The 27396-nt window shown below is 51.8% G+C and overlaps 1 protein-coding gene across 1 annotated transcript in view; it reads left to right on the forward strand.

Moving 5' to 3' along the window:
* Positions 1 to 18351: 18351 nt before the first annotated feature.
* Positions 18352 to 27396, forward strand: part of EMP2 (epithelial membrane protein 2) — a 33490-nt gene continuing 24445 nt past the window's right edge. The window contains exon 1 of the mRNA XM_058570071.1: positions 18352 to 18590. The gene's annotated coding sequence lies outside the window, so the exon portion shown is untranslated. The remainder of the gene's footprint in view (positions 18591 to 27396) is intronic.

The raw sequence follows: 27396 nt of genomic DNA on the forward strand, positions 1-27396 counted from the left end.
GATCTCACCCCAGGCGTGGGGTGGGTCTATGGAATGGTGTTGGTCTGTCTCGGGTGTCCCAAACTCCCGCCCTCGCCATGCCCTCCTGCCTCAGATGACGGCGTTCATGAACTCTCTGCCACGTGCCACGTGAGTTCTGAGATGCGCTGACAGGGGAGGGGGCCCTGACCACGCTCCCTGCCCACCTGTTCGCACCCACCCCTTGTGTTGGTCTGTCTGCCTGGCCTCTGGCTACAGGCCTCCAACCTCATCTGCATGCTCTCCTCCTGGAATTTCCCTCCTTTCCAGGAGCTTTGGGGGAAGCCTGGTTTTGAGGGCTGAGGCTCAGGACTGTAGCTCCCTCTTCAGCTATAGCAAGTGTATTGGTTTCTACAGCTGCATAACAAATTCCCACAAACTCTGAAGAATAAAACAATGTGCGTTTATCCGCTCCCAGTTCTACAGGTCAGAAGTCCGGGCACGGCGGGGCTGGGTTCTCTACTCTGGGCCTCCCGAGGCTGAAATCAGGGTGTCGGCTTGTATCTGAGGCTCTGAGGAGGATCTGCTTCCAGGCTCACATGGGTTGTTGGCAGAATTCAGTTCCTTGCGGTTCTGGTCCCACAACCCCACAACCTCGCTGGCTGTCAGTGGGGCTGCTCTCTGTTCCTCGAGACCTCCGCATTCCTTCTCATGACCCTATTTTCAAAGCTAGCAACAGCACGCTGAGTCCTTCTCAGTGCTCACTTGAGTCTCTGATTTGTTCTTCTGCCACCAGCTGGAGCAAATGCCCTGCTTTTAAAGGGCTTGTGTGATTAGACCAGGCCCACCTAGATAATGGCCCTTTTGATGAACTCAGAGTCAATTGATAAATCCCTTTTGCCGTGTAAAGTGACAGAACCACAGGAGTGACAGCTCATCATAGTCACAGGTTGCCCCACACCTAAACGGGGGGATCATACAAGGACAAGGGTCACAGGGGGCCATTCTTTCAATTCTGCCTACCTCGGCAAGCTGGTCCCTGAAGCGCCCCACGGACCTCAGCTGAGACCTCCCTGGTCAGGGCGTGCTGGGCTAGCCTGGGCATCAGGGGTCTTGGCTTCGAGCTCTGCCTTCGCCACCAGCTGGCTGTGTGACTTTGGACCAGTCACCTGTCTCCGGGCCTCAGTCTTCCGATCTGTACACCAGGCAGATGGGACTACGGGAGGTTCTCCACCCCGACTGCCCTTTGGAATCACCTGGGGGAGATTTTAAAAAATGAACGCCTGCACCCCATCCTCCGTGATCCTAGCTTAACAGGTCCAGGGTGGGGCCCAGATATGGGTTTATTAAAAAACATGCCCAGGAGACTGAGACAATTAATCAGGGCTGAGAAGCACAGAATTGGAAACTTTCTATAGCAGAGGTTCTCAACCCTGACTGCACATTAGGATCCCACGGGGAGATTTTTTCTAATGACCGGTGCCCAGGCCCCACCCCAGAGCCTGAGTGAGTTGGTCGGCGGTGAAGTCCTGGCAGCAGCATCTTTTAAAATCTCCCCGGGGGTTGCCAATGTGCAGTCAGGCGATTGTAATTCCCAACATCCTGTTCTCTCCCCTCTTACACCAGGTGGGGTGGGGGCAAGAAAATTCCAGATGGAAGGAGGAAGCAGGGGCAGGGAGGGAAGCCTGCATTGTGGTTCAGCCCCGAACACCCCTCTGTGGGTTCATATCTTCCTCCCAAGCCCACGTCACAGGACAGAGGATTAAAAGCTATCACATCTCTGATTGCTTAGTGCAGCACTCCAAAAACGGCGTTATACCCAAACTCTTAGAAGCTCCCTGGGGCGAGGAGGAGCGGGTGTGTAACTGAGTCAGACCTTCACAGCCCCGGGAAGGCCGCTGGGTTTCTCAGCCCTGGAAGCAGGCCCCAGCCCATTTTCAGCGTGGCCACTGCCTCGTTCGGCACCATTTCCTTCCAAACAAATGGCTTCCCTTTCGGGGACGTTATCAGCGCACAGCCCAGGGTGGGTGGGCAAGGCCGGATTTCTGCCGTGGGCACTCCCCGGAGGTGGGAAGGACCAGAGGACCGGGGCCCGACTGACCACAGGCTGATCCTGGCCGAGAGTTGCAGGCAAGGCTACTTCGACCCTCGCTGCTTGCCCCCAGCACCTAGGATGTAGGACGTTCTCCTTTTCCCTCTTGGAATAATGCAGCCTTGCAAACAGGGACCAGCCTGCTGGCCGGTGAGTCATGCTCTTCTGTTGAGGTTGCCCAGGTGCCTGCCTAGATGCTCTGTGGGACCTAAGGATGAGTGTCTCTATTCTCACCTTTTCTCAAGAGCCTCCCAGCTGGTCCCTCCCCTTCCAGTCTTGGCTCCTTCAGTTTGTTTTCCCCACAGCAGCCAGAGTGAGCTTCGGAAAACGTGAATTGGTTCGAACACTCCCCTGCTTCAACCGTTCACGGGCTTCCTATTGCCCTAAAGATCAAATTCAAATTCCTGCCACAGCCTCTGAGAGCTGCTGAATGTGGCCCCTGCCTGCCTCTCTCATTTCTCCTCTCTCTCTTCTCATTCTGGTCCTCCTTCTTCTCAAACACTCAGCTCCTTCCTACCCCAGGGCCTTGGCACTGCCTATTTATTCCTACTACATGAAATACTCTCCCTGTGGCTGGTCATGTTCTGTCCTACCTGTCACCTTGCAGAGAGACCGTCCCAGATCCCCCTGCCTAAAACAGCCCCCGATCACTGTCTCTGCCCCTCTGTTTTATTTCTTCCCAACACTTATCACTATTAAAAGTGTCTTGTTTATTTGGACTGTGGTTACCAGGGGCACTGGGGGTGGGGGGTGGGCACAAGGGGTGAAGGGAGTCATATATATGGTGATGGACAAACAAAAATGTACAACCCAAAATTTCACAATGTTAGAAACCATTAAAACATCAATAAAAAAAAAAGTGTCTTGTTTATTGATTTGGGTTTTTCTCTATGGTTTATCTCTCCCCCTAGAAAGTAAACTCCTCGAGGGGCAGGGACGTTGTCTGGCCTGTTTGCTATGAGTTCCTGGGCCTGGCAGATGCTAAGTAAGCGTTGGCAGAATGACCGAACAAAAGAAATCGACAAAGAGTTCAAAGCATGTAGTGTGCAAGGTACTGTAGGGGTTTAGAAACGCATACATCACCATCCCAAATGGAACACATGCCAAGGATTGTTCTAAGTGCTCTAAGTATATGAACTCACTTAATCTTCCAACAACCCCATGAGGTAGGTAGTAGTAGTAGTATTCACATTTTACAGAGGAGAAAATGAAGGCACAGAGAGGTTAAGTGACCTGGCCAAGGTCACACAGCTGGTCAACCCAGGCATAGCCAGCTCCCTATGCTGTACCGTCTGTTGGGAAACATGAGGTGTGATGCAAACTGCTCAGCTAGGTGGGTTGCACAAGGCAGAGAAAATCCATTTCATTACATTGTGGCCACCCTCACGGGGGTGTAATAAGGCTGCAGGGGGCAGGGGGCAGGGGAACCAGGGATTCCCTCACAAACACTGAAAGAAGCAGCAGAATCCCACGGTGGGGTAAATCAGAAGCCCCACTGCTTCCTGCCACCCCAGACTCAGTTTCCCCATTTCCAAAGTGCAGAGGGGATGGGATGGTCCTGGGCATTTCTCCCCATTTTATGATTCTATTAAGTGACAAGTGAGTGCCACCAATTGATGTCACACTAACTCTGGGGAGGGGGCAGGGGAGATGAAGGTGAGTGGGGCTCAGACAGCAGGAAGGCACGAGGACGCGGGGCAGCGCTTGGGAGACGGCATGCAGTGGAGTGCACACCGTAGCTTCCGCTTGCACAGTGTCCAGGCCCCCTTCCTCCACCAGCAGCAACCCATTCTCCTTCGGGACCTACCCCGCCGTCTCATGCAGAACCGGGGTGAGGGGCTGTCCAACAAGGTGCCTTTCCTTCCCCTAGCCACAGGGTGGGCACGTGACCCAACTGACACCAATCAAATCCCCTCTCCAAACCAGAGTCCCAGCTCCTGGAAACAGGAGGGAAGGAGGAAGGCGATGCCCACTTCTGGATCCTCCCACGGCGTGCAATGCCCTGGAACTCCTGTGGCTGGGGAGCACCCTGCTGCACTCACGATCCTCAGAAATCCCTGCCTCCCCCTCTGACCTCACTCCCACCACTTTCCCCATCACTAACCATGTTCTGGCAACACTGCCACTTTTTTATTCCTCACACAGGGCAAACTCCTTCTCGCCCCAGGGCATTTGCACATGCTGTCCACTCCACTTGGAACATTCAGCTCCAGACCTTCCTTCGTGTGGTTGGCTCCTTCTTGTCATTTCAGCCTCCATCAAAGGTGGCCTCAGAGAGGCCTTCCAAGATCACCCAGCTGAACCCCTGCCCCACCCCTGGTCAGTGTCTACCGGATCCTCCGGTTGTATTTTCTTCATGACACGCATCATCAATAGCTCAGGTTATTTTGCTGACTTATTTGTTGGCTTATTTCTGTCTGCCTCTCCTCACTTGATGTAAGCCCCCCTAGAGCCCTTCTCTGAGTGTCTTGCCTCCCACTGCCTCCCCGGGCCAGGCAGAGCTCCAGGCCCTTGGTTGGGGCTCAATAAATAATGTTTGAATGAATGAATGAATGAGACAATGGATTAAGTAACCCCAGGGAATCCTCGTAGGGAATACTTCAAAGAGTTAGACAGTGAGGTCCTTGGTCCTATACTCAAATGGGAAACCAGGCCAGTGCAAGAAGAGGAGGCCACAGCAGAACTCACTCTCCCTGGTCTTCCTTCCCTGTGGGGGCAGAATTTCTCCAACTCCCTCCAGCTCACATACGTGGGCTTTGGGGTCACTTCCCACAATTGTGAGCCAAGTCACCCCACAAGCAAGGAATCCCTGTCCACAAACCTCCCTTCCTCCTCTCCCCAGGCTTCCAGGAAGGAGTCTTGGCTTCTCTTCTTTGCGAGAAACACAGAGCACTCTCACGTGTCCATGGAGAAGCCTTTGAACACCTGGACCTGCAGCACCTGGCGGGTGGGAGGATGGGCGGAGCCCTGCGGCCAAGGGCAGGCGGCAGACGAGCTGGGTCCTGCCGTGCGCCCGTCCAAACGGATCTGGCTGGCATGTGGGTGGTGTGGTCCGACTGGTTGGGTGAGTAGAGGGTGTGGGCTGGCGAGGGCGCCAGCCGGTGAACTGTGACACCCCCACCCTGGAGATGGGGAGGCACCTAGGGAGACACCTGGTCTCAGCACCGACTCTGGGTTTGGGACTGTCAACTTGAGAGACCCAAAGATTACCTAGCATCCTTCCAGGAGCCCGGGAGGTGCTGGGCCAGCGTCAGTTGAGAGTCTCACCTCACAGTGGAGGGCAAGGAGGAAGCATCCTGGGCTGGGATGGAGTGGCTGGGGGCACAGAGACTGGGTCAAGATTAGCGGAGGAAGGAGGAGGCAGTGGGAGAGAAGCCTCAGTGCGGGCAGCAAGAGAGTAGGTGTGGCCATGAAGAGTTTGGAGCCACACAGATCTTTGAGTCTTGGCTCTGCCACCTACTTACTTAACCTGTCTGAGCCTTGGTTTCCTCGTCTGTAAAATAGGCATCATAGAACCTACTTCCTAATGTCGTTGTGAGGATTAAATAAGCCAGGGCATGTAAGGTGCTTAGCACTGAGTACATGCTCAATAAAATTAGCAGGAGGAGGAGGGGCTTAGAGGGGAAATATTGAGGACAGTCTTGCTTCCATTAACTCCTGCTTCTTTTTCTTCTAAGTTTCACTTTCCTTGCCTAGGAAATGCAGGAATGGGCCCCACCCCTCTGGACCCTTCCAGTTCTATATTCTGTCCTGTCACTTTAGCTAATGGTTGATAATGGCTCTAGCCACAGCGTTAATGGTGGATTGTAGCTAATGAGATAATGACCGATAATGGCTTAATGGGGATCCCCATCTAAGAATATTTACATTTTAATCAGTGACAGCTTGAGAAGGCAAAGGAACATTCTCTGCAGAGCCAGGGTGGAGATGAGGGTAAGATGGGGATTTTGGCTCAAGGGGCCTTCCCGGGCCCCCCTGTGTCTCTTAAGGGCACTTATATCCAGCCCTGAGTGTATCAGATGGGCAGGCACTGGACACGACTGGAAACAGGAAAGACAGGAGATATGAAGGCCGCCTGGGACGTTTCCTCGGGGACCCTGTGACTTCCTCTGTGGGGGCTGCAGAGGGGCAGGATCAACAGATGTGCCAGGCAAAGGTCTGGGGGCTGCACACGGGAGGGGACCCTGAGGTTCACTCTCTCTTCCTCTGTGTCATGTTCTTGATCTTCTGCATTTATTCTAGAACAAGCTTTCCTGAATTCTATCATCTCATTACCGCCTTCATCTTACTGCCAGTTCAGTACCTCCCACCTAGACTATTCTCTCAGAGGTTGTTAAACTGCGACCTGGGGGCCAAATTCGACCCCATGTCTGCTTTTGTAAATAAACTTTTACTGGAGCACAGCCATGCCCATTTACTGAGGGACTGACCTCAGAGCTGAGGAGCGGTGACAGAGACCCTACAGCCCGCAAGGCTGAAAATACTTACTATCTGGTTCTTTACAGAAAAAGTTTGCTGACTCTTGATTTTACTTCATTAAAAAAAAAAGAGGAAACTTTTTATCACTGCTATAAATTGAAAACCAGACTCCCTAGCTGTGAATGGAAGGGCACTGGAAAAATAAATAGAATAAAAACAAAACAGTGTTTTTCAATTCTGCCTAGATGTTCTTGGCTAACCAAACGTCGAGTTGGGGCCTGAGGCTCTTTCTTTAGAAGGAATATTATTCTTTCATTCATTCAACAGACGACTGTTGAGCACCTATGATGCACCACGCATTATAATGACTGTTGCCCTTGTGGGGCCTAGCTGGTGCCCAGTGCTGTTCTAAGCATTTCATGTGTGCCCATTTGCTAAACTCTCTCTCTAAACCTATGAGGTGGGTACCATCTGCTTTTATCAGATGGGCAAACTGAGGCACAGAGAGGTTGAGAAATTTGTGAAAGGTCCACAATTAGGGAGGTTGTTATGGGCTGAACTGTGGCCCCCAAAAATCCATATGTTGAAGTCCCAACCCCTAGTACCTCAGAATGCAACTGTATTTGGAGATGGGGTCTTTGGAGAGGGAATTAAGTTAAAATGAAATTATTAGGGTGGGCCCTAATCCAATATGACTGGCGTTCTTATAAGAAGAAGGGATTAGGACGCAGACATGTACAGAGGGAAGATGATGTGAGGACACAGGGAGAAGACGGCCATCTACAAGCCAAGGAGAGAGGGCTTGGAAGAACCAACCCTGCCAACACCTTGATCTCGGACTTCCAGCCTCCGGAGCTGTGAGACGGTCAATTTCCGTTGTTTAAGCCGCCAGTCTGTTACTTTGTTATGGCAGCCAGAGCTGACTAACGCAGAGGCACAGAGCCTGGATATGGATCCAGGCAGCCTGGTGTCCCCGTCGTAACCGCCAAGCTCCCTCCGTAGGTGCTGAAGGCATCCTAGCTCTCAGCTGAGACCTCCCTGTGGTCACTGGAGAGACTGAATGGAATTTGGAAAGAGAATAGCATTTTTACTCCATAATTTGATGTTATTAATTCCATGCCCATGTGTCACCCAAAACCATCTCCTGGAGTGCCAGGATATATGTCCCTTGCTTTGGGAAATATAAACCTGACCAGTTAGGACCTGCCTGGGTCCATGACAACCCATGGGCCCATGATGCCCATCGGTCGGCTCTCCCAGACCTTTGCATGACAGCTGAGCATCTTCAGATCCCCTGGACCAGTGCGTGGCTCTACTGTTCTGCTTGGACTTGACCACCGTAAGCTGTCTTCTGGGATCCCAACATGTGGACTGACCCCTCTGTGACCTCATGGTATAGGGTGAGGCTTGTCAGTTTAATGTGCATGTGCATCGTGTTCAAATGCAGATTTTGACTCAGCGCTCAGCAGGGCTGGGCGGGGCCTGAGATGCTGCATTTCTAACAAGCTCCCAGGTGATACCAAAGTTGCTGGCAGGGAGGGAGGGTGACTCAGGAGCTGGGCTCATGTGAAGACTTTGATAGATACTGTGGGTCCCAGCCATGCATGGGAACCGGTGGTTGGAAAGGTGGCTAGTACCCCTGGGAGCCAGAACGTTTAGAGGCCATTTCAGGAAAGACAAAACATCTCCCTACTTAATCTTTAGCCAAAGGCTCATTTGCCAGTGTTCTGGCCCCCAAATCTGGGATCCGCCATGAAGGAGGCCCTGGAATAACTGTTTGCAAGCCATAGGACCAGTGTCTAATAGACTTGTAGAACCCTGGGGCAGGGAGTCAGCCTGGAGAGCCTCGACATCGGTTCTTCAATGCCATGCCGATTTGGGGTGAGCTGAGGGGACCCTACAGCTGCATAGGGAAGGGACAAACCAACACTGATGAATGATCAGTGCCTTCTCCTTTTCCAGGGATCTTATAACCCGAGCTCTGACCATCCAGGTTCCAAGCACTGCGTGATCCTGGACAAGACTTGGGCGTCCATTCTAGAACCTTCTGACTTCTTCTTCAAGGATCACCCACCTTCCAAGCTTAAAAGACACACCTCTTCAGAGAGGCCTTTCCACTTTGATCCCCGTGACCATTCTGTTGCTACAACTTCCTCTCCAAGTCTGTTGTTTGTCTTACAACTTTTTTTATATTGTGATCGCTGACCTTTTTTACTTCCTTATTAGCAGTTGCCACAACTTGTAATTACATATTTGTTTGTTTCTTTACTTATTTATCTCATGGCTCCTCCACCAAGTTGTACCCTTCTCTGGGTCGGGTACCATGTCATTTTCCTTCATCATCTCCCAGCACCTGGTACGGAGCCTGGCCCTTGGGGAGGCCCTCCATAAATAGTTGTTGGATGAAGAAATAAGGATGGCAGCCCTTCTAGACTATAACACGCATGTGATCCACATGGAGATTTTGTTAAAATGCAGATGCTGATTCAATAAGTCTGGGCGGGGCCTGGGACTCTGCATTTTTCAGGTTCCCAGGGGATGTTGATGCTGCTGGTCCATGGAATGTGCCTTAAGTAGCAGTGACCTAGGTAGTCTGTCCTATTCAGCCATCCATCCCACCATCTGCTGTCCCCTTTCTCATTGCCCAATACCTGAGGAGAGGTTTCAAGCATTTCAGAAGCAAGGAAGGGGCTACTGAAACCCAAGAAAGGATTAATAAAGAAGTAGGAGAAATTGTAAGGAGGACAGAATTAACGAGGCTCCAGAAGCTCAGCTGAGCAGAGCACACCAGGCTTGCAGAGGTACCGCATCCTTACATGACCTGGGTTGTCTAGACCTGGGGGACTGAACAAAGATGGTCCCACCCTGCCTGCCCAGGATCTCTTCCAGCAAGGAGATGGGCTGTTCCAGGGCTGGAAAAGTTAACCCTTTCTTCACCAGTTTGTCTCCATTCTCAGTGCCAAGCTCACCACACACACTTGGCCTGGCTATTCCAATGGCGGGTGCTCCAGACTGCCATGGTAACAACATTTGGCCCCCACCCCACTCAAGCACTCACACAAAGCCCTCTCTAGCCACAGAGAGATGCAACTGCAGAACATGGTAGTTCAACTGAGCTGATGATGCTTTCCTGGGGGCACCTCTGTGGGGAGGTAAGGTGATCCTCCATCAGCCAAGAAAACCTTTCTCAATAGGATGCCAATTCGCCACGCGCCTAGAGTGTCAGGAAATCCAATGTTAAATTTGATGCTCAATGACTATGACCACGTTTGGTTACAGGGCTAATGCAGTGTTTTCCATAATCTGGTCCACACACCACCAGCATCGGAATCACTTTGCAGTTGGGGGTGGGGAAAGAGCTTGTTAAATATGCAAATTCCTGGGCTCCACCCAGACCTACTGTGCCAGCACCTCTGGAAGTGGGGCCCTGGGATGTGCATGGTTAATAGGTCCCCCAGATGATTCACATGTGCTGTCACCTTTCAAAATCTCTGGGCTCGTATATTTGCTTCCTCCTCAGTCCACGTAGTTTTTATTTCCTTTTGTGTCAGCTCTATTGTGTGCGGGTCTTTGATCATAAGCTGCCTTAAATCCCTTTGAAAGCCAGAGAGTAGAGTAAACACCTGAGGTCTCATACGTGACTAGGTGTCCTAGGGAACCACCCTGACTCTTCGATGCTCTTCTTGCCAACGAATCCACCATCAAAGGGCAGCTCGCACAGAAGCTGCCCAAGGATCCCTTCCTTGCTACCTGAACAGAGCCAACTGGTCCTGAGTCCAGCCCATCCCAGCTCTTTAGGAAACCTCTGTAGCCTCGGACACTCCAACGCACCAAGCCAAGCCCTTCATATTTGGCCCAAGAGAAGTGACCATTACATGTGACCCCTAGACTCTTCAGACCGCTAAATAATGTTATTTTCTTTATGTACAAACTCCCTGATGGGACTTCTGAGTCTCCCTTGGGTTATTTTTCTCCCGGACCCAGCATCATTCTAAAGTGTGTGGAATCTTGGGTTCCAAGTTTCTATCATTTCTCCTGGTTTCTGCCTGAGCCCACTCTCGCCCTCCTCCACCTTCTCCAGGCAGCAGCGAATCACACCATGTTGCTACTGACTTAAATCCTTCAACAGTGCTCCATCGCTCCCAGCATGAAGCACCCAGCCTTATCTCAGCCTGACCGCCTGCCCAACCTCATCCTTGCTCTCCCCTTTCTAGCTGCACTGGCTCCTTTCAGACCCTCCTGCCCACCACGTGCCCACCCACAAGGGCTTTGAACATGCTGCTTCCTCCACCTGGGGCCCTGTCCCTTCCCTTTGGCCAAGCCAACTCCTAGTTATCCTTCAGGTCTCAGGTCTAAGCTCCAGCACCACTTCCTCAGGGAAGCCCTCCCTGATGGCTACTGCAGACTCCTCTTCCTTTATAGCACACTTGTCACGCTGATATGTTCACATTTAATCGAGTGATTTCTCAGTTCATTAATTCATTCTAGTAGGGGGATTGTGCACTCCAGTCTCCCTGGGGAAGTTCCTATTTATGATTATTGTCCCACTGCAATTATTAATAGCACCCCTTTCACTCTCCAAAGTGTCCTACTCTGGATGATAAATTATACGGCCATCCCAATGACAGTCCACCCCACCAGACCCCACGAACTGTGTGAGTTTCTGCCCATCACTGTCTTCCTAGCACCTGGCTCCAGAGAACCAGGCAGATCCTGCATGGCTATGTATGACCCAGCCTTGAAAGTGACAGAGCGTCCCTTCCACCATATTCTATTGTCAACCAGACACCAATGGATGACCCCAAAGCTCTCAATGGGCTGAGTGTCAAAGAATTTGCAGACAGGTTTTAAGACCACCACACATCCCCAAAGACTTGCATTTCATCCAATAATTCATTCATCAAATAGTTATCAATTCCCGTGTTGCTGCCCCTTGATGCATAGATCGTGCATGGCACGAGAGTTCTTAGCTGCGAGTAATGGGCTGAAATCCAGCTGCAGACCGTTCAAGGCATATCCCTGCCTTGGGCTCGTGTCTGCCCGGAGAAGGGACTTTTTTTTTTTTTTCCTTTGCACGAAGGTGCCGTCTTTATGCCAAGCTGTGTGCACTGCGAGGACACCTTTTTCTAAATCATCGGTTCAGAACGGGCACCTTTTTCTAATTTTCATGAAGTCACCATAAAGACTGGCAGGAATCCCGGCTGATCACTCACTGCGTGTCGGACATCCGCGGAAGAGCCACGAGCACGATGCACGCGGCTTCTGCTCTCGGGCAGCCTGCGTTCTCCTGCGGGGTGATGACGGTGAGTAAGGAAGCTCATCAATACAATAAAAACATGTAATTACAGATTGTAAACAGTGTGACGGGAGAAAAGCCCCTCTACTGAGCACTCACTCTGCCCTGGTTGCTGGAGGCAGAGGCCAGAGGCTGGAGGCCGAGGCTGCCTCAGCCGGGGCCACGTCCTCTCAGGGGACGCCATGCAGGGGAGGAACAAACAAGAACAAACAGAAACGGCTGTGTCCAAAAGCATTTTCATCCCACCCAAGGGGGGAATTCCAAACTGTTCAGGTATAAGGACTTTAAGATCAAGAGTCTCATTTGCCCAAATGGTTCAAATACCTTCCTGCCCGGAAGCATAGGAATGGATGAGAATTTCTAGGTATGCTCTTGCCCTGTCATTCTTTGAATTTTGAACTGTGGGACCATGAGTGTGACGTGTGTGTGCATGTGTGTGTGTCTGTCTGTCTGCCTTCCACCGGAAACAGAAGACACCCTTGCTTCCCCAAGCCCAGATATTCATCTGGATTTTGGACTCCGGCCAGAGTCCTGAGGCTGGGGTGTTTCCATGGTCTTACAGCCTAAGAGACAATCCACATACACAAAGATATCCAGGAATCTTGGAAAGAAAAACAAAGCAAAACACACATCGATGTCAAGCAGGATAATGAGTAGAATTGACCAGTGTTGGTGAGAAAGTTCCACGAGATCAAGGGTTTTCCGACACCTTTGTTCTCTGCTGAATTCCCAGGGCCTCAGGCAGTGTCCGGCACACGGGAGATTCACACCAAGTATAGTTTAAGAGAATGATTGGAAAAATATTATTTCCCCGAGCAATTGTTTGGCAGAAAGGAAGGAAGGAAAGGATTTTTTTTTGAAAAATTAAAAATATTTAGAAAAGTACAAAGGATGCTCTCATAGACTGAAGGAATAATATTTATGATTGTGCTTAAGCTCCCAGGAAAATGAGAGGTCACCCTGGGACATTATTAACAACAGGGACTTTTTTTTCTTCTCCTTTTCCTTTTCAGAGTTAAACTGCACTCTATTCTTTTCAGAAGATGAGCCAAGAGCGCAGGCCTCTACCTGCCCATGTTGGGCGACATCTGGGGACTTTCTTCTGTGACTTGCCAAGAACCTCCCGTGGGCCCTCCTGGGCTCCATACGTTTGGGTGGTAATGAGCTGGTGGTGGAGTGCAAAGTCTCCCACTTCCTGTTACTCTTTCTGACTGTATTTCAAGGAAATTAAAATCTGGGAGCACTCTGAAGCTCTGTCCCTATGGTGCCAAACCTCCTGATGAAAACGGGGAACTACAGTCAAGCAACCAGATGTTTGGGGTCTTGATGCCAAATGCTTCTATAATGGGAAAAACCCAGACAAAACCCCTCAGGCTCGTTCTGCTCAAGGCCCATTTGCGTTCACTGCGTGGGCTGTCTTGAAAAGACATGCTGGTACAGCACGGTTATGGGATGTATCTCCAGCAGCGGTTTGGAAATTCTGTGGCCGTTGTCTTTGATGACTAGTCAAACCTCTCAGTCCTAAGTCAAATGGACAATACTTGTGTTGTGAATTCTGCTTGTACTTGTAGGAAGTTTTACGACAGGAGAAGTGATGAGACCCAGAGCTCCAAGCTTTAAGTGGAAGGTTTCTCTGCTGGAAACCATTGTCTCCATCCCGCCCCCAACCCAGTCTGTGGAGGTGGACGACAAGGAGAAAATGGTCTCTCAAGAGAGCACGTCTCAGATGCCACTCTAGGAATTCAGCTTTCTTGATTCTTCATACAGTAGGCACTAGGGGCTTTCCCAGAGGTCTCTTTTACTGCAAATGGGCAGCCAGCCGAGCCACGCCTAGAAGTGCTAATGGCAGGGCCTTTGGTTGGCAGAGGGAGAATTTAGACCCAACACCAGTTTCCTCTAACTTTCGCACTGGGGATCTTCCTGGGTAGCCCTCGTCTGAGGATTCGGCTCCATATCTGGAAAAGCAGCCAGGAGATAATGTTGCTTGCGAGGCCTTTGAACGTGTTTACTATATTCGTACATCCAGAAGCACTTAGAGCTGTAAGCCAAATTCAAAGATAGAGTTGGACCCTGAGAGATGAGGTGACTTGCCAAGATAACATGGCTAGCGGGAGATTTTTTGCCGCTGAGCTTCATGACTTGCTTTGCCAATGAAATGTGAGAGTGTAGAAGCTTTTAATAGCCAGTGTGTGGATCATCATCTTATCTCCCCACTTCCCTGAGACCAGCAATGGTCCATAGACAGGCTGCTCCATCAGCCCGCATCCTGACAATGACACGAACACATGGTCACAATCAATCCACGATGAACATATAACATGAGCAAGATATAGCAACACTCGCGTTGTAAGCCACAGAGATTTGGGGATCACTTGTTATTATGGCATAATCTAGCCTACCCTGACTGATACAAAGGCTACAACTAGAACCCAGCTCCCCCAGCTCTGAGTCAGCAGAGATTAATTCTTGGTTTGTGTGTTAGTTATCTATCACTGCGTAACAAACTGCTGCAAATGTAGCAGCTTAAAGCAACACACAGTTTTGAACTCACAGTTTCTTCGGGCCAGGGAGCTGGGCGTGGCTTAACTGTGTCCTCCGCCTCAGAGCCTCTCACAAGCCTTCCATCAAGGTGTCAGCTGGGGCTGAGGTCTCATCTGAAGGTTCAACTGGGGAAGGATCTGCTTCCAAGATAACACGGTCACTGACTCGGTGGCTGTTGAGCTAAAGGCCTCAGTTCCTGGCTGGTTGCTGGCCAGAGCTTCCCTCAGTTCTTCGCCACAAGGGCCTCTCTAACATGGCAGTTTACTTCACAAAAGCGTGCAAACCCAGAAGGCAACAGACAGGGTCTGCTAGCAAGACAGAAGTCAATTTTGTAACCTAATACATGGCAGTGACAGCCCATCGTTTTTGCTTGATCCTATTCATTAAAAGCAAATCATTATGTCCAGCCCACTCTCAAGGGCACACAGGGTGTGAACACCAGGAGGCAGGATCACATGGAGGCCATTTTAGCAGCCTATCCACCAGTTTGTTTTCAAAGGAAATGGTTATTGAAATGGTTATTGATGAGGTCAGTAAAACCTCCCACATCTGTCAATATTAAACTGTCCCACCAAACAAAAGCAGGCTTCGATGGTTGAGTCACATTCATATTTGATCCATTCCCATCGTGCCTTTATGGATCTAGATCATATTTTCTTTTAGATTCTCCATCCTTCTTGTCAAGAGCTCACATATTCTCCTCCATTATCTATTCTGCTACACTCCAAGTTCTGTTAGGCTGTCTTAAGGTTGGGGATCAGATTTGCCTCCAGGCATGGACACCCCTAGTTGTTCCTTCTGAGAACAAAAAAGAGTCAACAGGGGCAGATTACAAGAAACTGGCAGAACCTTAAAACATTCAAGCCGGAAAGCACACACAAGAGATCACTGAATTCTCAATTACCTTCTCTCTCCAACCCTGAACCAACCCCTCAGCCTCCTCCCTGGCCTTCCACACCTTCTTACAGTTCTCTCTCTCCCCACATAAGATGATCCTTTTATCAACCAGCTTTTGCTGTGAAGCAACAAACCATGACGCCTCAGTGACATGCCACAATACACATGCATTGCTCATTCACACATCTGCAGCTTGGCTGGGGCAGCTCTGCGTCCCAGAGGGAAGTTCTGCAGGCCACCTAGGGTAGCTCTGCTCCCCATGTCTTTCATCCTTCTGGGACAATGGGCTACCAGAGGTATATTTCACTTATGCAACTAGAAAAAGCAAGAAAGCAAGCCCTACTGCCCAAGCACATTCCTAGCCTTTTCGGGTTTCATGTCTGCTAATAGCTCATTGGCTAAAACCAGTCACATGGCCTAGCTCAAGGTCAAGGGGGGAATTATGCTCCACTCACCATAAGGCCATGGCTGGGGTGTGGATGTATACTGCTATATAGAGGGGTGAAGAATTGGGACCCAGAACTCAGTCGAACACACCTCTACTTTCCTCCCACAGCACGCTGAAGTTTCAATCTTATTGAAACACCAGGAGTGGGGGTACGGGGGCAGGTTTCTGCCTCCTCACTAGAGAGACAGGTGTATTTTTTGTGTGTATGAGGAAGACTGGCTCTGAGCTAACATCTGTTGCCAATCCTCCTCTTTTTGCTGAGCAAGAGCAGCCCTGAGCTAACATCCGTGCCCATCTTCCTCCATTTTGTATATGGGATGCCGTCACAGCATGGCTTGATGAGTGGTGCTTTGGTCCGCATCCGGGATCCGAACCTGTGAACCCTGGCCGCCAAAGCAGAGCATGCGAACTTAACCATTACGCCACGGGGCCAGCCCCTGAGGCAGGTGTATATTTAATGAGAGAAAACTAAGAGGTGCAGGTAGTAGGCAATGGCATGGGTAGGTGGGGCTCTTGAGAGGGTCTGGAAACAAGAGAGAGAAGCAATCAATCCATTCCTTTCTCTGGGTCCTGGAGAGGCATCCTGGTGTCTGGCCAGGTTCTTCCCAGCGTGGGGCATGCGCCACCAGCAGGCGCATGGAGGTGACTTTGGGTGATGCATCACCTAGCTTTGCATCGCGGAGTGAGAACACGATTCCCTTTTCCAACGATCTTGCGACAGTTCTGATTACAAGAAGGAGAAAGTCTCCTTCTGTGCTAGCGCGTGTCTAACGCCTCTCTTACACCGGCTGCTCTCCCTTCTTACTAGATCCTAAACCTCAGGTTTGAGGACTCTCTCAGGCAACAGTCTCTGGACAGAATGTACCAACACTGTTTTCTCTAGGTCATGTCTATATTTGTAAGTTTGTCTTCTATTTTTGGTGGATGGCACTAGTTTTCTGTTTACCATGATGATATAGGGCTTCCTTTTAAAATAAATATAGTTAAATAAACAGAGTTGATTTTAAAGAAAAATATTAAGTGAACACCAGTTCAGGTGGCACGTGAATATGGCAGAAGTTATGGCTTGACTCTGGTAAGCATTTGGTAAGTAGCAATATAATGGGAAGAGGAGAGAGGTTTGCCGCAGTCAGCCTGGGTTCAAATCCTGCGCCATCCCTTATATAGGGTCTTTGCACAAGTTACTTAGGTAGCTCCTCGGAGACTCAGTTTCTTCATAGGCGGTTGTGTAATATTGAAGGTGATGTTTGTAAAGTAACTGGCAAACAGTGAGCGCTCAGCAAATGGCAGAAACTCACCTGGTCCAGACCCTATCTGGACTGTCCATTCTGGGAGAACCTTCTGAGTTTTCTCTGTCCTCCAGGTGGCCATGGGACCAGGCAGGCACCATTGTCCCACCTGCTGGGTGGACCAGCCTAGCCTCCTCTGCAACCAGCCAGACCCCACACTCCTCCTCGTTTTTATGAGGCCCCTGTTCAAATGAGCACCTTCCTGCCCCCTCTCCAGCCCTACAAAGACTCTCTTGCTTGGGATGTGAAAGTCTTGACTGGCCACAGAATTTCAGAATTAAAAGAGATGTGACAGGTCAGACACTGGACCAACTGAGGAACCTCAAGACCTGGGGGGTGCGGTGGCCCTTTGCAGGGGGCCTCAAATCTCTGGAGGATTTCTAATTTAGACTCAAGGAGGCTCTCCCCTGGCAGAGTTCCCCAACAGAACTGAAAAAGGACTGGCATCAGAAAATTCAAACATGGGGTCCCAGCCCCACCAGCTACTGCACAATAAAGTAGCATTTTTTAAAAGGATTTCTAATTCTCTTGTTAGAGGCACAAATCTATTGACTTGTATATTGGGATGTGTGCAAATAACATTAACCCGTTAAATTAAAAATATACTGTAATATGTCGTGGCCCTGTTTTGGAATTTCTTCAACTTTTCTGTACACCCAACCCCACTCCAACCCCCCACTGCCCGACACAGAGATGGGGCTTAGGCCTCTTTGGCCTCCTTCCTCATCCCCAAGAGCCTCCAGGGTAGACTAGCCTTCTCAGTTTCCAGCTGGGGAAACTGAGGCTGGAAAGAGAGGTAGTTCCTTGTCTTCTGATGTCATTTCCAGGGACAATAAATTCCAGGATTGTGGGTTCAGGGGATATGGGTAGTGGTTTGTGTGAGGGTGTGCATGTGGGGGAGGCAGCGAATGGCGGGACTCGGGGGGAGTCCTAAGACTTGGTTCCTGGCTGCCCTGCCACCTCCCCCCAAGGCCAGGACTCTATGTCAGATAATAAAAATAACAGTAGCCAACATTTGTTGAGCAGTTACCATAAGCCAGGCACTGTGCACGAATTATCACTCTCAGGTCTTACAATCGCCAAGGAAAGCGGTCCTATTGTGATTCCCATTTCCAGAAAAGGAAACTGAGGCAGTAAAGATTAAGGACAAGATCACAAAGTTAAGAAAAGTGCCAGAGAAGGGGTTCTAAAGCAGGGAGTTGGATTCCAGAACCTTCGTTCTTAAGCCTTACCCAAGGGAAGAGGAGAGGAGAGGGAGCTTGAAACCTGTAAGGGCGAGCGCAGCGAAGACAGACTTCTGGCTCCGAGGAGCTTCCCACTGCTCGCTCTTTCCCCGACTGCGCTACCGACTCCGCCCCAAACTTGGCTACGTTGCGCGGGGAGGCGGGCGGGGGCTGGGGGCGCTCCTCGGGCTCCCCTTCCCCTCCAGTGTCTCCCACCCGCCCCTGCGGGCCCTCCCACTCCGCTCTCCCGGCTCCTGACATCACGCCCCGGGAGGCGGGATCGGGGAAGGAGGGGGACGTGGGGAGGAGGCTCCGCACCACCGAGAGGGAGGAGGGAGGGCGCGCACTCCCAGCCCAGAGCTTCAAAACAGCCCGGCGGCGTCGCCTCGCGCCCCAGCCCGTCGGTCGGTCCAGCCGCCAGCGCCCGGTGAGTTGGGATCCCGCCCGGGGGCCGCGCACGGGACGCGGGGCCATGTCCGGGGGCTCCGAGCCGCGTGCGCAGGGGGCAGCGCGGGCGCGAGCCTCCTACATGTCCTGGACCGAGAGAGGCTCCCTGCAATTGGTGGGGGGCAGAGAGGGGCCGAGGCCCATCTATGCCCCAAATCCACTCTTCCTCCGCCAGATGACCAGGGCGCAGACTTCCCGCCTGCGCCGAGCTCGCTCGGGACCCCGAATTCCACCTCCCCACCCCGGGACAGCCTCCTGCGCCTTTTGCGCCGAGGCGGGCGGGAAAAGTTTGGGGAGGAGTCAGGGCGGCTCCCTTCGCCCCCTCCAGCTTCACTCCCGGGGCTCTCGGAGGCCAGGGCAGGCCCCCTCGTCGCGTGGAGGTCCCTGGCGCCTCGGCTCACCGTCCCCCGCCTCATCGAGCGGGCGGGACGGGCTGTGCCCAGCCTGGGTCACTGGGTCCCGGGCAGCGCACCCCTCTCGGCCCCGGCTGCGGCTCCGTTGCGCCCCGTAGCGGCGAAGAGCAACTTCCTTAGGTCTGGAGCGGTGGAGAAGCCTGGAGGCTCTGCTTGGATGGCGCGTCTCCCCCTCCTCCTTCTGATGGGGCTTGGGGGGGCTTTGAGGGCCCCACTCGTGGATTCCAGAGAAAGAGGAGGCTAGAGCTCATGTATAGAGAGACTATACCCTCTCCCCGAATCCGGGGTCCTAGATACCCTCCAGGGGGGTCCTAATTTGGGGCTGACGTGGAGACCTCATAAATGGGGATTAGGCGGTGGCACCTGGACCTGAGGGAGACCCCACAGAGCAAAGCCCTCCCTCCAGGCCACAGAACCCACCCCTTACTTTGGATCAAGGCTGACAGCGCAGTTTCAGGTTTGGGGAAAGGGTGCAGCCCCGTCCTAAGCTCCGAAGATGTGTGTGTGTGTGCAGTGGGGTGGGGGGTGATCTTTGACTTCGCTGTGTCAAACCCAGAGCCCAGCCTGCAAAGTGACAGGCAGAGGAAAGGTAAGAGGCTTAAGAAGCCTGCAGCCCAAATACTGTGATTCCACTGATGTGAGGGAGCCAGAATAGGCAAATTCGTAGGGACAGCAAGTAGAGGAGAGGTTACCAGGTCTGGGGGAGGGGGAGGGAAGGGGGAGGGGAAGGGGGAGGGGAGAGGGTTATTGCTTAATGGGTACAGAGCTTTTGGGGGTAGGATGACATTTTGGGTATAGGTAGTGGCGATGGTCACACGATGTGATGAACATATTTAATACCACTGAATTCTACACTTACAAGTTGTTAAAATGATCAATATTTTGTTATGTACATTTTACCACTTAAAAAGAACGGTCTCCAGCCGCCTGTATGCTTCAGTCTGAATCAGTTAGAAATCCCAGAGGCCACTCACCGTTGCTGGCCCTCTTCCGGGAATTTGGCCCCGGGATAAGGAAGCAGAAAGAGGATGAGGAAGGGACGAGAACATGCTTTCCCCAGGAGTCCGGAAGCAATGAGGATGGGAACCCAGGCTGATGGAGCATTTGCAGCCTACGCCCTCCAGTTCTCTGGGAAGCCTCACACTGTGCCGTTTCCATCCCCACTCCCAGCTTGCAGGTGGAAAAAGCCAGGCCAGAGACGGTTAAGTCAGTTTCTCAAGGTCGCTGAGCTAGTAAGTGAGGAGAGCCAGACTTTGAACCTCCATGTGCTTCCCCCCCAGCCCTCCCCTTTTTCCCATCTGGAGATGCCCTGGTGGGTTGTGGGGAATGGGGGGAGACCACTTTTGGGGAAATCGGGGCCCAGATGCCCACGGGGGCCTTGGCAGATGCCAAGCCCACAGCCGAGGGAGGGGTGTGTGGGTGGCAGGAAGGTGTGGAACCTGTTTTCCCACTGAAGCTTTTTGGATCTGCCTCCTCTCCCGGCCCCAGAATTGGGGCATCGGGGTGGGAGCTGGAGAGCAGGCCACATAGCCTGGAGCCTCCTCTGTCTCTCCAGTGGGGAAACTAAGATTCGCTTGAAATCTGGAGACAGGTGTTTGTGTTGGAAGCCAGCAGGGTGGGCAAGGCAGGGCCAGGCCCTAAGGCTCCAGGGCTGACACTACACTGCCCCACGCAGAGGGGAGGGGCCTTGCCCTCTCTGGCTGGCACAGCCCCAGATTAGGGTACAGCTTACGAGGGACTAGTGGGGCTCTGAGACATCTGTCAATACCAGGAACAGCCATTCAGTCCTCCCCGCCACCCCCTACACACTACACACACAAGCGATTTATAAGGCCCTTTCTTCCTGAAGTGAAAGTGAATATTTCACCTACATTTCCTTTCTCTGCCTGGCGCATAATACCTGCAGCGCAGGAGCTAAAACTGGGGGCATATGCATACAGACTCAATTTTCCAGCAACAGCTGGTTCACCTGGAGGCTCAGCTGGATGATTTTTCATCCCAGGCGAGTGCTGATGCCCCTGTCCTCGATGGCCTTCCTGGTTGATGGGGGGCAGAGCAAAGGCCAGCTCTCTGTCCTAGTCAACTCCGCCAGATGTGACCTGGAAGGGAAGTCTGTGGAGACAAAAATATAGGAATGCCTTTCCAGGCCAGATGGGGTGGCGCTGGATCGATGGCTGCCTGGCAGGGTTTGTTTGGGAAGCGGGAGTCCAGCCACCCTCCTGGGGGGGCAGATGGTTGTGTTGCAATATGTGGCTGCTGCCCAATTCTGTAGACAAGCGGGGCCTTGGACGCAGGCTCCAGGGGCTAAGGTGGGGTGGGAGTGGGCTCCCCAGCCACAGGGAGCTCCAGAGCAGGGGTGGTGGTAGGCATCACCTAAAGGTGAGGTGGGGTCCTGGGACTGGGGAGCAGAGCCCTTCCAGCAGAGGCAGTTAGAGGTCGGCGATGGGACTCCTGTGCGGGACAGTGGGCTCAGGGGACGTCTTCCTGGGTTTAGAAAGCAGGCGATTGGCAGCAACAGCGGGAACGAGGAAAGACGGCAGCTGGCAACATAGACAGACTGGAGGCCTGACTCTTGGATGTTGGCTTCAGCTTGTCTGGCGGAGGAATGTGGGTAGGGGTGAGGGTGGTGGGAAGAGGAGGCTCCCCTTCTGCCCCAGGAGTGGTACACTCTGGCTTCCTGCAGGAATTACTCAAATAGTGTGATTTGGGCAGGACGGACCAGGGCAGGAATTGTCAGAGGCGTCTGGCTCTTGTTAGGGACAGGCCAAGGGGCAGTCTAAAAATATCAGAGGCAGACCTGCCACCCAGCGAGAGTGCCAGGTGGGTAACCCAATACCCAGGCCAGGGCTCTTGGAGGTGATAGTGACGACAGCACCAGCGTTAGCATGGCTCTGTTCCAGAGTCAGTTGGGCTCGTCCTGAGCTGACGCCTGGAATGGATGAGAGCTCTCTGCGTTCAGGGCAGCCGTGGGCTAAGATCGGAGAATTTCAGGGGCATAAGGCCCTTAGAAAGTCCCAGTTTGACAGCTAGGGACACTCAGAAAGGTGGAGTGACTCCCTCGAGGTCACCCAGCAAGTTGGTGGCAGAACCAGGCCTGGGTCTGGGTCTAGGGACTCACTGCTAGGAGCTCAATGAGTGGGAAGTGATCAGCGGGATTCCATGTGTCATCCGTCCAGGGTGCTGAGTTTCCGTGCTCACATACTGATGGGGGATAGGGGCCAGGCAGCTGTGCTCAGGCGGTGCATCACTTCCCATTGGGCATTGGGTTGCTCTTGGGCTCTGGGGATGCTAGTCCATCCTGGGGCGGGATTTAGAGAGGAGGGGGGCTGGAGGAGAACCGTCTTCCCATTTGAACGCACTGTTGGTTTTGTTCACATGGATCTCCAGTGCTTAATGAGTGGATGTTGACTTGTATAACTGATTTCCCAGGGCCCTCCCCGTCCTTGGGAAGCTGGGCTTCTGTTGATCTAAAAGGGAGCCGAGGGCAAAGAGATTGCCCGAATTCCTCTGTCTTCTGGATTGAGAGCTGGAGGAATGGTCACCAGGGTGATATTTGGCATCAAGATTGTCCTGAGAAATTTGGATGTGAAATAGCTATCACCATGCAGGATGTAGAGAGATGGACAAGTCCCTCAGTGCAAACTGCTCACAGTCTAAGATGAAGTAAGTTTTCTCAATAGAGAAGTAGCTTAAGACTTCTCTTTTCGATGCTTCTGATTATAAACTTCTTTGGTGAGCTGTCTTTCCTTAAATCGAAGTTAATAAAAAAAACTTGCAGCGAATAAATATGACCCAAAGTTGTCTCATTAATCTTATTTTAATGAATGTTTCCCAAAGGGTGTTATCACTGGTGGAACGCAAGATAATTTTTAAATGTTGCACCTGATGGTAAAACAAAGAAGGGTAATTATGTCTTTTTCTCAATTGGTATTTAAAAAGAACATAAACAGCTCACAAGCCCAGAGTTTCACAGATGCTACTGCATAGAGTGAAACTAAAGTTGATGTTTTAAACTTTAAGATGTCTTTTAAATAATCAAAGGATTGAATTTGTAAGTACAGGTGATCCTTGAGTTTGGCAAAAATCTTAGCCCTGGAGTGACTGCCCTGTGGAAGGTGGCGTAACCGGGGCTGGGATGGACACAGCTCACGGTTTTGACAGCACGGCTAATCCTGAAGTACCTGTGAGCTCCCTGCCAAGCTCCTCTTCTGCAAAGAGGCCCCGATGTTCAGCTTCAGACGTAGACCTTGCACTCAGTTTCCGAGGAAGTCTCCCCGTCTTTAATGAGGGTCATTGTGCCGCCCGGATGACCTTGGGTGGTGGTTCTGAGGATCGGAGGTGTTGGTATATGGATGTACGTGGAAGTGGCTTGAGATGTTTGTGGCTTGCTTGAACCAAAGGAAGACCGAGGGAGAGGCTGGCTTGCCCACTTTCATCTTGATGGGTATAATTAAGTGACTCTGCAGTGAGCTGCTACAGGCAAAGGGGGATTTCCCTCTCTTCAAAGGAAGTTACAATCTAGTGAGGGGGACGACGAGTCCAAGAGTGTATGCGCCAAGACTGGGGTCATGAGATGCGATTTCAGGGAAGCCCTCAGTCGTGGTGTGCAAGGGTTTCCTTAAGCCTGTAGGACTGGAGATGGGCTCAGAAGAGTCCCTAGAATTTCCCCAAGCAGCGATGGTTCCAGGTGTGCAGAAGGGAACAGCGAGAGAAGAGACAGGTTGCAGGCAGAGACCCTGCCTGAGGAGTGGCGAGTGTCCAGTGTGCCTGCCGTGCAGGGCACGTGGAGGGAGGGCAGAGGGAGGCCATGGGCGAAAGGGGCTTCCCTCCACATCCCGAAGGCGTGATGATATTCACACAGCCGTTCTGGAACGAAAAAAAGAGAAAGGAAAAAAGTGGAAATCACCTAAAAGCGAACTAAATATCCATCCGTCATATTACAGAATATTTTACAGAAGTTAAAAACAACGAGGTTCATCTATGTGTGGAAAGATCTGTAAGACATTGTTGAATTTAAAAAGAGCAAGTAGCAAAGCAATATGTGGAAAACTATGCTATTTACGTAAAAACCAACAAAAGCTAGCTGTTTTCCTCTGCCCTCGTACGTATCGTGTATAAAAGGAAAACTGTCTGGAAGGATATATCAAAATGGACCAATGCAGTTGCCTCTGGTGAGGGGAGGGGGACTGGAGTGGAAGGGACGAGCACAGGGCCTCCAGTCTTCTCTATAACAGAGAGAGTATATTCCCGAGTTACCTGTGTACCTGGAGTTCAGTAACAATAAAGTCGTCTTCCCTGAATTCGATAAACAGTGGGAGCTTTGCAGATTTTGGGGTGGGAGGGCTTTAGGAGATGGGTAGGTAGGGGCTGTGCAGTAATCCAGGACAAAGTAATGGGGACTTCACTCGGGGGGTGCCATCCAGCACCCACGGAACATTCCCCTTGGAACAGCCTATTGTGGACCCCTCGTGGGCATAATGGGTTTCCCCTCTGGGTGCTGTTAACAGACCAGTGGTGGTTTGGAGAAGAGGGGGCAACAGTGAGTACATTTGGGGTGTGTTAATACAGCCATTGGGAGATCCCTGGAAAAGTGTCCAGGAGACCATTGGGGATGGGAGTCTGTGGCTGTGGAGAGAATTCAGAGAGACACATAAAGACCTTGGTCTGGAACTGTGTGTGAGGTTGGTGTTTGCAAGTAGGAGAAAATGACTTAGGTTTTGCCTGTGTTCTCAGTAGCAATAATAATAATTTACTATTGCTATTATTGTAGCATTTGGAGGGTGCAAAGCAGTTTACCAGGCCAAATGCTTTACATCCTTATCTCATTTAAAATGAACATTAACCCTATGAGGTAGGAACTGTTATTATCCCTGTTCTAGAGATGAAAAAATGGAGTCAAAAATTTAGCTTAAAATCACACAGCGGCTATGTTAGGATTTGAATCTAAGTCACGCGGACCCCACACACCCTGCTCATTTGATGTCTCCCCATCACGTTGCTCTTTTTAAATGCAGACATCTGCATCCTCCTCTGGAAACAATCCTGGTCCTTGGGGCCGAGAAAGTTCCTTTGCTGCAGATGTTCTGGTGGGTCCTGGACGCCAGTGTTTTCCTCTAAAGTCAGCCGTCTCAGCCCTGAGGGTTCTGGACGACACGAGCTTTTCCCTCAACAGCTGGTCACAGAGAACAGACCTCCACGCCCACCCCCACCCTGGCAGAGCCACCTTGATGGGCAGGTGTCAGGTGTGTGTGGCATGGAGAAGGGCATTCTGGGAATCCTGCCTCAGACAGGACCCCCCTGTCTAAATGGTAATCAGTTCCATCATTTCTGATGGTCTTTGTTTGAGCGAGGCGGGGGCTGCCAGAGCAGGGGCTGGTTCTCTTGAGTTCCCCGGGGTGTCCCCAACATCGCACACAGGGCTAGGTGTACAGGAAGTGCTCGATAAATCTCTGTTGATGAAGAGCTGGGAGAAGGAGTCCCCTGGGGTCTTCAGCGTCCTGCTTTTCAGCGGACCCCAGAGGAGGAGTCAGAATGGGGGGGCCCATGCCTTGGGTGGGGAGCCAGCTGGAGGCTGCAGGGGGTGGGCAGGGGAGGGGAGAGGGGTTCTGGGGACACGAGAGAGAACTGGGGCGCGGCAGCTGCTCCCTCTCCACCATGCGGTTGGCTCTGCCTGGAGCCACGTCAGGCCCAAGTGACACGGTCAGCATCCGTTTATATCAGTGTGACACGGGGTCACATTCTTCTAGGCTGGAGCCCAAGAGAGGCTTAATCATCGACACGCCCAGAGTGTGGTCTGCACACCCACAGGCCTTGGGAGATGATTTCTGTAGCATACAGACGTGTAACAAACTGTGATACACTCACATTTATTCTAGTGTGTTACTAAAATGTCAATCACTTGGCAAGTGATACAGATTTTCCGTTCATGGAGTAATGCACATTTAAAAATTAATCGAGTCGAGCTAATGTATTTTAAAGACAATTATGGGTAATGAGTAGTACAGGTGGTACACAGACAGGGCAGAAATGGTAATGGCGGTGTTGTGGACACTGTTGGCGTCCCACCCAGGTCCCCTTTACTGGGTCATGTGCCCCCCAGTGCCCCCACAGCTGAGGTGAGTGTTGGCTGTCACAGCTTTCCCTTCTCTGGAGAATTTGGAGAAGCCCCTCACCTGGAGATGCCTGGGAAGTTATGCTCCCCGTGCCCCAGGCTTGCAGACCGCACCCTGGCGCACCCACCCAGGTGTGTCCCGGAGCCTGGCCTGAGCCCCCCCCGACCCTCTCCCAGGTCCGTCCCAGGTGCTAATTTCCAGGCAGGAGATGGTGAGCCTCAGAATATTCATGCTTCCTGCACTCAGAGGCCAGCCCATCCTCGGAGAGCTGGAGGCCATGGGATTCTGAGGGAGAGGAGGAAGAGGAGGACACTGAGCCTTCCCCCCGAGACCCTCTCACTGGAGATTCCCCCAGTCTTCACCTCCTCCCTGCCTCCGGGGTCCTTCCTCGTGAGGCCTGGAGTGGGTGGGGGAGAGCCCCTGAAGGGTACCATCCTTCACTCCACTGTCTGCCAGGCACTGTGCTGGGCATCAGGGACACAGCAGTGACCAGAGGGACATAAATCCTGCCCACAGAGAGCTTCTATTCAGGGGGGACAAGACAGAAAAACGAAGCGGATGGAGATCACTAAGAAAACAGCCGATGATGTTTAGTGATTTGAAGAAAATAAAATGGAGCTCACTTAGATTGGGTGGTCTGGGAAGGCTTCTTTGAGGAGGGGACTTTGTAGTTGAGGTTGAAGGAAGGGAAGGAGCCAGTCTCTCCAAGATCTAAGAACTTTCCAGAAAGAGGGAACGGCTTATGTAAACCTCGTCTTGCCCTGAGTGGAGAAGGGAGGTTACTGGTTTGGGGTGACCCATGCCTGGCAGTTCTTTTGGGCACTGGGTAAGGGCGAGGACCAAGTGCTCCATGTTGTTAGTCCTCAAGTAGTGCCTACTGTATACTCTGATGACTTGAGACAGATGGCTGGGAAATGGGGTCAGGTGCTCTCCACCTCTTGGGCATCCTGGAAAGGGAGGAGCTGGCCCAGTCCCAGCCCTGGGGGTGGGTGGTCAGTTGTAACTGCAGCTTGGTCTCCTCTGGGCCCTGTAGGGGGCTGGGAGGGCTCCTCCCTCAGACCAGCTCAAGGCCCAGGTTCATGAACCATGGTTTCTACCTTCCCTCCTACATCAGGGGCCGCAGGGGGCTCTTAGATGTCCTTGTGGTGTCAGACCTGGGGACATGGAAGTGTTTAAATACCGGCCCCCAATGAACTTAGAGCTCCCCTGTTTAATTTTTTAAAGTCTCTTTTTAAATGAGTTTTTAAAAGTGTACAATTCA

The sequence above is a fragment of the Diceros bicornis genome, chromosome 26, assembly GCF_020826845.1.
Source record: "Diceros bicornis minor isolate mBicDic1 chromosome 26, mDicBic1.mat.cur, whole genome shotgun sequence".
NCBI lineage: Eukaryota > Metazoa > Chordata > Mammalia > Perissodactyla > Rhinocerotidae > Diceros > Diceros bicornis.